This window comes from Ictidomys tridecemlineatus, chromosome Y (assembly GCF_052094955.1).
Source record: "Ictidomys tridecemlineatus isolate mIctTri1 chromosome Y, mIctTri1.hap1, whole genome shotgun sequence".
Taxonomy (NCBI): domain Eukaryota; kingdom Metazoa; phylum Chordata; class Mammalia; order Rodentia; family Sciuridae; genus Ictidomys; species Ictidomys tridecemlineatus.
In genome coordinates, this window is record NC_135494.1 from 896,354 (window position 1) to 908,534 (window position 12,181).

Here is a 12,181-nt window from a genome sequence, read left to right on the forward strand (position 1 = left end):
TCTCCTAACACTATTCTTACTAGGTATCCTGAGGCTGTAGGACAATTAATACTCAAAGGAATAAAAGCAGCAAAGGGAGTGTTTGGAATTTCTCCCAATAAAATTATTACTCCATATACTATGAATCAAATTGATGAATTAGCTAATGAGTTAAATACTTGGGCAGTAATCATGTGCAAATCTAATGTTTCATTTGATAACCACTTACCATCTAATCCTTTATTGTCTTTTTGGTCATTGCATCCTGTAATTTTTGCAAAAATGACAAGAAAAACACCTATCATGAATGCTCCAAATATATTCACTGATGGGTCAAATAATGGTACAGCAGCAGTAGTTACACCTGATCAAACTTTTACATTTTTTAGTAGCCAAACAATCAGCTCAAATGTTAGAGCTTAATGCAGTATTACAAGCTTTTGTGATGTTTAAAGATTCGGTATTTAATTTATTTTCTGATAGTCAGTATATAGTTTATGCTATAGTATTTCTTGAAGATGCTGGTAGGATTTCCCCTTCCTCTACTGTTTTCTCTTTGTTTTCCACTATACTAAGTCTAATCTGGGACAGAAAAGATCCATTCTTTATAGGTCGTATCAGGGCACATACAGGATTGCCTGGAGCCCTTAGTTTGGGCAATGATTTAGCAGATAAAACTACACATGATATACATATTTTCTCTACACTAGAAGAAGCTGCAAATTTTCATAAAACGTTCCATTTCAATGCTAATACTTTACAAAAGCATTTTAAAATAACTAAGGAACAATCTAGACAAATAATAAAACAATGTCAAAATTGTGTGACCTTTTTACCACAAGTTAATCTTGGAGTCAATCCTAGAGGATTGATACCTAACCATATTTGGCAGATGGACATCACACACTTGCCAGAATTTGGAAAATTAAAATATTTGCATGTTACAGTTACTTCTTCTGGATTTTTGATGGGCTCCCTTCATGCCAGAAAAAAAACTAATAATAGTATAGCTCATTGCTTACAAAATTTTGCCACTGTGGGCATTTCAAAACAGTTAAAAACAGATAATGCCCCCTGGTTATTCTTCTACCTCTTTTAATCAATTTTGCTCATCATTTGGCATTACTCATATAACAGGAATTCTATACAATCCACAGGGACAAGGCATAGTTTAAAGAGCTCATCAAACTATTAAAATGTACTTATTAAAGTAAAAATAGGGAATTTGGATGGGGTATATATTCCCCGAAGATAAACTTAAAATAATCCTTTTTACTCTAAACTTTCTAAATTTGGATTCATCAGGGCTTAGTGCTGTGGAAAGGCATATGTATCCAAAAAATGTACATAAGCCCAAGGTACTTTGGATGGGCATTCTAAGAGGACAATTGAAAGGTCCTGACCCAGTAATTGTCTGGAGTCGGGGGTCTGTTTGTGTGTTTCCACAGGGAGAACAGCAGCCGATTTGGATTCCAGAGAGATTAACGAAAGCGATTTCTACAGACCAAAAGAAGATGATTTGGCTCAAATCCATAACAGCTGATATCGAGAACTCCAGTTTAGCTACCCTTACATCTGTGACAGAACAAGGATGGTTTTTTCAATATCTATTTTATTATTGCCCTTTCCCACATCATGAAGTTCTATTTTGTTTTTTGAGCTCATACAGACCTAGGTTAATGTTTTGCTGATCAGTTCTATTTTTTGACTACAGAGTTTTTAAACATTGCAATGGAGATTTCACCTGTAAAAAGTTATAAGGCCTTTAGTATTATGTTATGTGTTGTATGTGTTATATTATGTGTGCACATTTGTGTTTTGTGTTGTATGTTTGTATGTACATATATCCATATATCATATATGATGAGCGCTTATGAAAAAATGGATCCAAATATTTTTTTTTCTTATTCACATGATTTAAATGGTTTAATTTAAATTGGGTAAACAGCTGTTGAGGATTGTTTTAATATGTGAACAAAAAAGGAGGTTAACAGATCTGTTTGTTTACTTTCACCTTTCCTTTTCATTATATTTAATAATTCTGTTCAGGATAATGTAAATTGTTCAGAAAATTGTTTTCTTTTAGTGCCTTCTGAATGTTACATAATTTTTTCTTTAGCCATTATTGCCAGAATTCCTATCTTCATCCCAGTGCCGGTGAAGACAAAGATAAAACCAATCTACAGCTTCTGCAATAGCTATCACTGAACTGCTTGCAGAATTTGCCTGGACTATATATCACTTGTATGCATTGTGAACTATCTGTTGGTGCAGCAACTTGTGGCAGTGTTGGGGTATTTTTGCTGATGGTGTCATCCGTGGTACAATTTTTCCAAAAGGAGCTGTCAATTGGCTTGGTGTATCCTTCTCCCTTCTGCTTGTGATGGTTGTTCAGCTACAATTTAGGGGCCAACAGAGTTGAGGCAAAGAACCCATCCCCCTGCTGGTACAAAGGCCTATCCACAGGTGTGGCTGTATGCTGGACCAGTAGTCAATGACAGGTAAGATCCTATTGCAATGGTACCAACCTAAGGCAGGAGGCTGATGCCTTCAGGTCAGCCCATCCAATTATGGGTAAGGACCATATGTAGTATTAGACAACCTAAGGCAGGCATGGTCCCTGATTGAATCAGGGACATCTGGTGCAGCAGATCTCTCCTGTTATTTGCAGATAAACAACTCAGCAGGATGGATTTGTGCCTAGGAGTTCTGTGTGGGTATTTCCAAAGACAAGGGTCATGCCCCCTTCCTTGGACAGGCTTTGCTCTGAGGTAGAGGCTGGTTCCTCAGGTGCTCTTCAGCAGATGAATGGATAAAGAAAATGTGACACACACACATACACACACAAGCACACACATGGAGTGTGGGGAGAAAAAATAAAAGTCTATTGAATTAGACAAAGAGAAATTATGGGAAGGGGGAGGGAGGGTATAGGAAAGTGAGTAGACTGGATGGGACACATTCCTATGTTCATATATGACTACAAACCAGGGTAACTCCACATAATGTACAACCAAAAGACTGGGGTCTTAATCAGAATAAGTTACTCTCCATGTATGTATAATGTGTCAAAATATACTCTAGTGTCATGGAACACACAGAAATGCAAATACTGAAATTACTAAAATTATCAGGGCAAGAACAAGAGGGAATTTGGTTGATCTTGTGAGAGGAAATATGTCTTAGAATTATACTGAAGGTACAATCAGGAACAACTTTTAATTTATTTTTTATTTTTTATTTTATTTTCTTGGTATGGAGGATTGAACCTATGTGCACTTAACCACTGATCCACATGCCCAGCTCTTCTTTATATTTTATTTAGAGACAAAGATGCTTCAGGCCTCACTAAGTTGCCAAGGCTGGTTTTAAACTCGCAATCCTCCTGCGCCAGCCTCCTGAGCCGCTGGAATTACAGGCATGAACCACTACACCAGCAAGAACAGAAAATTTGATAAAGACTACCTCATCGAATTTATAAGAATTTTCTCTTCAAACACCATAAAGAATGTGAAAACAGTCTCTAGATTTAAGCATTCCAAAATCTATGCATACATCAATATATCATTATTTTACTAACTAATGTTTTAAGTTACAATTATACAAATAATTCTAATGTGAAAATATTTTTAAAAAGAAGCTGCTGAACAGCTTATATATTTGATTAGTTTCTTTCTAGTGTCTAGATTATAGCAAACTCTAGTGAGTTCATAATTAAATCATGGTTGGCCAATTAAAAAATGAGTTCAGAATTGTGAAACCCTGAATATGGCTGCTGGTTTCATGATGTTCCCTGAGGATGAAGTTCAAAATGGCAATCGTCAACCTTCGGTCCCGAACATTGGGATGATTCTACAGTAAGGCCACCCCTATCCTGGATCAGAACAGGGTTCCTGCAGTGGTATTTTAACTCACCTGTTTTTCCAAAGGTTATTGATATGCTCTGTGCAAATACCCCCACCTCTGAAATCTGGGGGATCTTAGAGTAGGTCTCCACTTGCTGCTCAGGTGACACAATCTGAGGCTAACAGGGACCCTAACAACTCTGCAGCCATGTGTTCCTGCAAGAGCCCAGCAGGGGGCGCCCTTCCCACACACTTCACCCTTCTCCTGCAGGATTTTTTTAATTGGAGGAGGAATGATGGGGTCTGACTCTCATTTATGCTTTCACTGCAAGTGAAGATACAGAACCACTCCAAAGCTGTAAAGGATAGAGTTAGCATCATGTTCAACTCTAGCATTAACTAATCATAAAAAAATAAAAGCCTCCCTCCCAAACCAGCATAATAGGAGCTGGGAAAGCATTGTCAGGAGGAGAGTAGACATCTCTTTCCATAATCTTCCTGGAATCTCAGAAGACACTGGCCAGTATTCCTGGCTCCTCAGAGCTGGAGATGCTGATTGGATCTCGGTGGGCCTCAGCTTCACCTGCTGCTGAGGAAGTGGGTGCACCTGACCTTGTGTGAGGAGCCTCTTCCACTGACAGGGCTTTGACCCGCAGGCCAGGAGACTGCAAGGGAGGCTGGGTCTCCATGAGGCCTCCCTCAGAACCGTGTGCCAGTCCCCTCACTCCCGATGCCCAGTGTGATCCAGCTATTATCACACAAAAGTGCACACGTGAGCCTGTCATGTACAAAAGTGTCCCAAGCATCACACGAAACAAGTGAAAGAGGTCACAAAATCCGTGAGCTTGGAGAATCAGGAAGCCGGAGACTGAAGCCATCCAGGTCATTCTAACATAGCCCAAGACAGAGGACAGCCCCTGAAGGGCCTAGTCTTTAGCACAGTTCTCCTTTATAGTTCGGGACACAAGTGACCGCCCACCAGCAAACCCTGTGCTGTCCTCAGCCAGGGCCACACAGCCACAGGTACTGTTTGCTCCTCTTCTGTCCTCCTCTAGTGTTTTCCTTAATGATCTAGAGACCCGGATGACGAGGATGCTGATCCCAGAGCACAGACTCTAGGTGGCAGAATTGCCTTCTGCTGGGGATCATCTTTGTTTTGACCCAGATCAACTCTGTTCCCATGTGCCCTTTATACTTTTCCCAACACCCTTGCCCACTGCACCTCATCTTCTCAGGTAGACATATGTAGAGGATCACAGCATTGTCCCCTTCACACAGGAGGAAACTAAGCCTCTTGTGAGACCCACTCATCACAGGGGCCATTTGTGGGAATCACTCTGAATGACCCACACCTTCCAGTCCTGAAGCAAGAAGCTCCAATCAATCACTCGGGCATTGCCACAGCTCAAGAAGTAAAAGGCATGTCTTCAGATGTAGATGAGTCACCAATGGGGTTGAGCGACACTCACCTGTTCTATTGTAATCCTACCCCTTTGGCCTGTTTGGGATAAAATGTTCCTTGGAAACTCCCTTTGTGTGTTCCCTTCTCTTGCTGGGCCTTTGGGTGTGGCCTCCCTAGATGTCAATCAACCTGCTGGCAGCAGACAACAGAAAGCTAGACTCAGCCCCCTGAATCCTGACCCCTTGCCTCACTTGAATGGCTTCTCCCCAATAAAAGAGTTCAGCATGTGTGTGTGTGTGTGTGTGTGTGTGTGTGTGTGTGTGTGTTCTCTCTCTCTCTCTCTCTTTCCATGGATCCCTGAGATCCGAGCAGCCATCACAACACCCAAAGGAAAAGGTGTCTCTGTCTTTGTCTTTTGTGTGATTATTTCATGCAGCTCAGTTCACCTGGAGTGACCCTGAGTGTTTTAGTCATGAGGAATGCGACAATTGGTTGCCCATATGGTGACTCCAGGGTGAGTTTTAAAAATTCAGTTCGTTTGGAATTTCTCTCCAGAAGCTAAGAGCGCTTAGGATTGTAGAGTATCATGGACCGAATTGTAGAAAGTAAGTAAATTAGACAGAAGAAAAATCTGTGAGGTTAAACTTTTTACTATCTGGGAATATTTTGTCTTTAGCAATTTTTTTTAAATAATTCTAGAGACTCTAAATAAATGTAATGAGTTACTAAGATGATTAGTGGGATATGTTGCTGAGTCCTCTCCCATGAGGAAAGTGCTTTTGTGGACTTTTTTAGATTGTTTGTATGAATCTTTATGTTTTAAAATATCAGATAAAGACTTCTTGGGTGAGTGTGCTAGAACTCAGCGCTTGGAGAGTGAGAAAACAGGGAAGGAAAATGTTGTGATGAGACTCAACACAGGGATTCTTTTCCCATAGAGAAGTAAGTTTTATTTTTCTGTTTTTTTTTTTTTTTTTTGTGAACACTCAGTTTGTACTGAACCCCTACTGGGTCTGATGGCTGAATCCAGAGACTGCCTTAACATCTGATAGTAACGCTGGTGTCTGCTATTAAAGCTCACTTTTAAAGTCCCACGTGCTGCTAGGGAAAGTGCAAAGGCAGGAAGACACAAGCTGCAAGTGCAGGTCAGCCATGGGATCCCTCCCAGGCCTGGGGAATGCAGACAAACCAAATGGAATGCCACCAGATAGGGAAGCTCTAGGGCAGCGGGCTCCAAGCTGTTTCCATCATCATGGTAACCGCCCAAGCCTGGCTGCTCAGCTGGCTTCCTGGTCCTGCCTCCTGCATTTCAACAGGCTTCCCATTGGTCCTTCCAACTGTCACTCACACAGGACTTCTGGTTCCACCTTCTAGCTGCTAACCTGTACTTCCTGTTTCAGACCTGCTACCTGGAGCTGCCCAGAGCCTGCATTTTTAAGAACACCTATCTGTAAGTGTTAAATCAAAAGATCTTTTGCAGACAAAATCTAATTCCACATTTTTGTTCGTTGCAGCCCTAAGCCGGACTTGCTCTCAAGGCCAAATAACTTGATTTCTTACCCCTCAGCAGCTTCCCTTGGGACCCTCCCTTTTCCTCTCTATGGTCATGTTGCTAAATGTTGCTGTCTCACACTTGGCTTTTGATTTTGAAAGTTATGGGGATGCATTTGCTTGTCGCAGAAACAAAGCTAGCCATGTTCCTGGGATGACCCCCAAATCCTTATTCTTGTTCCTGACTGTGTAATTACAAGAAATAAGTAAATGTATACACAAGGATCATCAGCCACATCACGTGACATCACATGCAAGCGTGCAGTCCTAGTTGAGAACAAATTGAAATGGATCCAACATATCTTAAGATCCACGTGGTTACATAAAGTTAATCAATTATATTGTATTAATTATAGGTTATGTATATTGTATTAACTATCTACAGAAATATCCAAGGACTTTAACTATATTTTCATTGATATTTCTTTCCTTTTTTTAAAATATATTTTTTAAAGTTGTTGATGGACCTTTACTTTTTAAATTTATTTGTATGTAGTGTCGAGAATCAAAGCCAGTGCCTCATGCATGCCAGGCAAGCATGCTACCACTGAGCCCCAACCCCAGTCCTCATTGATATTTCTTTTTATCAAGGTACAAAGATTCTAAGGTTTTCAGAAGTTATTTCAAAGTATAACCAGGAAAAATTCTAAAAGGAATTTCAACAGAGGAGAAGCACACATTGGAGGTCCTAAGAAGAAAGAAATCATCTTTGGGTAAACCAAGATCTGTATATTCTAGATTTTAATGATAAAAATATTTTCCTAAATAGAAATATTTTTATATTATTAATTAGACAGATAATAGATAAATGTAAAAAAATATTTATATGCACTGGACTGACTAAAAATTTTGACCGATTAATTCAAGGATATTTCAGGCCATTTCCCTGATTTCGCTATCTATGCTGATAGTGAAGTGAGCTAATATTTTGGTTCATATTTTGACATGATAAAGACCTATTAAAATGTCAAGTTTAACTCCTCTAAGCAAGGTCTTTATTGCCTAGTGATTCTTATTGTTTAAAGCAAGGATTAATTTTGGTGAATAAATTCACATCCTTGTTTAAACACTAAATATATTAAACTGCTGACTTAGATTCCAATTTTCACAATTCTCCTTGGACACTAAGTTTGATTGATTCACAGACTGTTCATTCTTGCATATTTTGTTTGTTGAATAATTTTGAGATCTGGGAATTTTTTTAGGATGGAGGTTCTCTAAATTAAAGTTGTATGTTAGTTTTGAGCAATAAAAGTTGCAAACCTTGTTGAAAATTCATTGACATTATAGAAGTTCTCTCACTGGACCTATTATTCATAGGAATATGGTAGGATTTATATAGTGCTTAATCATATTTTTAAAAAGACAATTGAGAGACATCTATTTAAAGGATAATATTCTGAGACATAAAGGTATTGTGAGACCTTCTCTCAGAAAGAAATTGAGGATTCCTTTTAAATTGTTAGGATATATCAACTAGTATATATTGAGAAATTACAATAATTAACACAAGGTAAATCTAATCATTTAAATACTTTACTACTATCTATAACTTAAACTGATGATACTATGGCTTATGCCAAGCCTTTACTCAGTTTTATTAAATAAAGAAAAGGGGGAATACAGGACCCCAGAGGTACACACTAGATCTTACAAAATATATATATTTTTTTAATTGTAATATTGAGAATCTCAGGGGATATATCTCAGTTGGTAGAGTGCTTTTCTCACATGCACAAGGCCCAGCGTTCAATCCCCAGCATCACCACCAAAAAAAGAAAAAAAAATTGAGACTGCTGCTGAATTTACTGAATCATGTTCACTGCTGCTGAACATGATTCAGTAAATTAAATCATATTTGAAAAGATAGAATTTAAACTGGTCATCATGACTGAAAAACCTGACACAGGAAGGTAAACCTTCCAACTGCAGAGTTTACAACCATGCAGCTTCATGAGCTTGCCAGATAAGTAAAAAGTATGAAGAGACTTCTATGGACCCATTTCTCAGATCTATTTTTTAAAATTTATTTTTTAGTTGTTGATGGAAACAATTCTTTTATTTTGTTTATTTTTTTATGTGGTATCGAGGATGAAACCCAGGGCCTCGCACATGCTAGGTGAGCGATCCACCACGGAGCCACAACCGCAGCCCTCAGATCCATTTTTAATGTCCATTGTGGTGTGGACTGGAAAGTCCACCAATGAAACTAGATTAATCATGCTGACTGTAGTGGTCAGTTATATGTTGATCCTGTGGTAAACAGGTTGTCTGGGATTATATTTGAGGAAAACACAGCATATGAGAAACCTAAACCAGACAATCATGCTGACCCTTTGAAATTAAGACTATGTATCTGGACAACTGTCCAAATAGAAAGCTTGTGGAAATAGAATTTTTCTATAAAGGCCAGGTGTTTACATAAGGTATGCACTAATGCATGGTTGCCCTGATCATTCAACAATAGAAACTGGCACCTTTCCTAAGTATTCTTCCTGGGTATTCCTAAGTATTATGCAAATGTCTGGTCAGTACAACACAAGAGGTCTAGAAATAGGGGATGCATTTTAGGCTGGTCTCCTAGAATGGACAAGAGCAATTACAGGAGGATGCCTGGCACCTGGAGATTGATTGGTAATACCCTAACCCTCAGTGAGATGGCACCCAAAAGGATGTTTGTCTTCTGCCTTCAGAATATTTACATCACTGATTGACCTAACTGCCGCAGTCTGGCTGGGCACAAGATCACAAGCCACTCACAGCTTTGTAGATTCAAACAGCAACTCTTTATTCCCGAACTCACACTGGCCCTCTACAAACACGTTCTGGGGGAATCCCAGTTCTGGGCCCCATTCACGTACTCCACCAGGCTTTTAATCCCCAAAACTTTCTGAATTCCAGGAGAACTCAAGGGGAACTCAGGCAGCAGGATACCCCGCCCTATTCCCAGCAGGAATAACCTTAAACCTGGAACTGCCCTAAACCCAGATTGTCCTAAACCAGGAACGCCCTAATCCCAAGGAGCAAGATACTTCCTAAAACCTGCAGGATACACCCTAAACCTGGATCCACCCTGCTCCTTGAGCAGGGTCACCTTTCTCAAACATACATGCAATGTCACAGCGAATGTCCAAGGCAAATCTATTTCCATGAGTCCTTCCTCTAAGCAACATGGGGTACGCTGGCAAGGAAATATTGATGCGTCATTTCTACTTGGCAATGGCTCTCAGCACCTAACAGACGCCTTAAATATGGGAATTAAGAGAAAGGATGATGATATCCTGTAGCCTGTATGAATACAACTCACCTTATGGCATGGCTAGTTATTGCCGGCTGGTATTTCAGAGCTGCACTCTGCTGAAGTTCATGTTGGGGCCTGAAACAGGTGCATGCCAATGAACCAGACCTAGCCGAGCTCCGGTCTCATGATCTTTGAAGTGACTACTTTAAATATTATTCCTTGCTTCTGTGGTACAGTCTTTATGGCTCTGTTTCAAACTTACAACATGTGGATTTTCTTAATGCTTGACTTAAATTACTTCCAAGATCTTTCATAATCAGATAAATGCTGATGCAAAACTTAGAACTGAGTTAAGATGCTCTAAAAAGCCACTGTAATAAATATTGTGACTGAGCCATCTGCTCCATGGTTTGTGGAAAGGCTGAAGCACCACGCCAAATGAACATGTCCATACTACCATTGCCAAGTGCAAGGCTTCCCAATAAATCAAGAAAAGATGAAGAGTCTTCTGATGAGTGTTTGGCAGAATAATAATATTAATAACCTGGATCTTCCAAGTTGGTTATGTCCCTGAGATAGTATGTTTTCTACTAATGCCTTTTGTGTTTCAATAGCAGATCATGATGACCTCAGACCAAGAATCCAGTGATGCAAAGATATAATTTCCCAATTGCCTTCAAATATTAAGGAAGGGCTGGGGAGGTGGCTCAATGGGTAGCTCACTCACCTGGCATGTGTGCGGCCCGGGGTCCATCCTCGGCACCACATACAAACAAAGATGTGTGTCTACCGAAAACTAAAAAAATAAATATTAAAAAATTCTCTCTCGGGCTGGGGATGTGGCTCAAGCGCGCTCGTCTGGCATGCGTGCGGCCCGGGTTGGATCCTCAGTTCCACATACCAACAAAAGATGTTGTGTCCGCTGAGAACTAAAAAGTAAAATATTAAAAAAAAAAGAAATTTATAAAAAAAAAATTTAAAACTTAAAAAATTCTCTCTCTCTCTCTCTCTCTCTCTCTCTCTCTCTCTCTCCAGTCTGTGCAATAGAGTGACATGTGTCAAGGGGGCAAGTGAGCGTGAGCTCACAGACATGTTATAAGAACAGATGCCTGAAGCTTAAATCCTACAGATAATACTAAATCCTAGATACAATTTCCCCTGTGCATACAGCCTATGATTATTTTTCTATAAAACCTCAAAGTCCTTGTCAGCACCTGAAGACAGCATAAGGGCAGGGTTTCCTTGTCTTCCTGGTGTAGCTGCACTGGTCAAAGTTCCTTTCCTGCTTTGCATCATGACCTTTTCTGTTTGATATTGGGGCATACACCTGACCAGACCTGTGGGATCCCCAGAGTCAGGTCTCTGCACAAGACTTCCTAACAGTCGAAGTAGAACATCTACACTAAGCACAAGGCACCCATTTAATTTCCACCGCACATTGCTGCCCTGGAGGATTGCCTTCCTTCCTCGCCCAGGCTCTCTGCTGTGGATGGAACCCTGAGCATCAGAGCCAACCCCAATGGCTTCCTTTCATAGCTCAGGCTGCCTCCTCAAAGCCACAGAGGCCGGGAGGTGATGAGAATTACTAAAATAGTTTTCAAATTGTTCTCATTTTTAGATATTATGTATGGGTCATATATATGATATCTTTAAATAGTGTTTCAGAAATTTGGAGACTTGGTCTTTCTAAGTCGCTTGAGGTCGCATCAGCTGAGTGAAAAAATATATGTATAGATGCAATATCGTTCTTTCGTTTTAAAGGTACTGGGGAATAAACCCAATGGGCTTAACCTGGACCTCTGAGCTACATCCCACCCTTTTCCTTTTATTTTAAGAGAGGGTCTCTCTGACCTTGGGCTCCTCCAGCCTGAGCCTCCCCGAGAAGCTGCGCTTTGTTTTTGTGTTGAGGTTAAACCCAGGGCCTTGCCAAGCTCCGAAAGCAGCGCCAGGTGTCACCTCCGTACCAGAGGCAAAGCCAAGGCTTTTCACCTGGATTAGTTCCCAGCACAGCCATGAAGCTCCTCCTGAAAAGGGCTGGGGCCAAGAATCTGTCACTCTACCCAATTTCAGGCAGTGATTGGATGATGTTACCTGTCAGTCACGATGCAGAGGCGGGCCTGGAGCCCATCCATCCGGGATGCTGGGGGAATTGTCCAATCAGTG

The 12,181-nt window shown here is 40.4% G+C and overlaps 1 protein-coding gene and 1 long non-coding RNA gene across 3 annotated transcripts in view; one reads left to right on the forward strand and one right to left on the reverse strand.

Moving 5' to 3' along the window:
* LOC144371951 (uncharacterized) overlaps window positions 1-12,010 on the reverse strand; it is a 38,212-nt gene extending 26,202 nt beyond the window's left edge. Inside the window, exons 1-2 of one of the 2 annotated variants that reach the window (XR_013432011.1) lie at window positions 11,870-12,010; window positions 10,746-10,947 (exon numbers count right to left, since the gene is read on the reverse strand). This is a non-coding gene — a long non-coding RNA (uncharacterized LOC144371951). Of the gene's footprint in view, window positions 1-10,520; window positions 10,948-11,869 lie in introns of those variants that run through there. The other variant, XR_013432010.1, reaches the window with a different exon arrangement.
* LOC144371944 (uncharacterized) overlaps window positions 1-12,181 on the forward strand; it is a 208,745-nt gene that overhangs the window by 14,985 nt on the left and 181,579 nt on the right. The window lies entirely within an intron of this gene.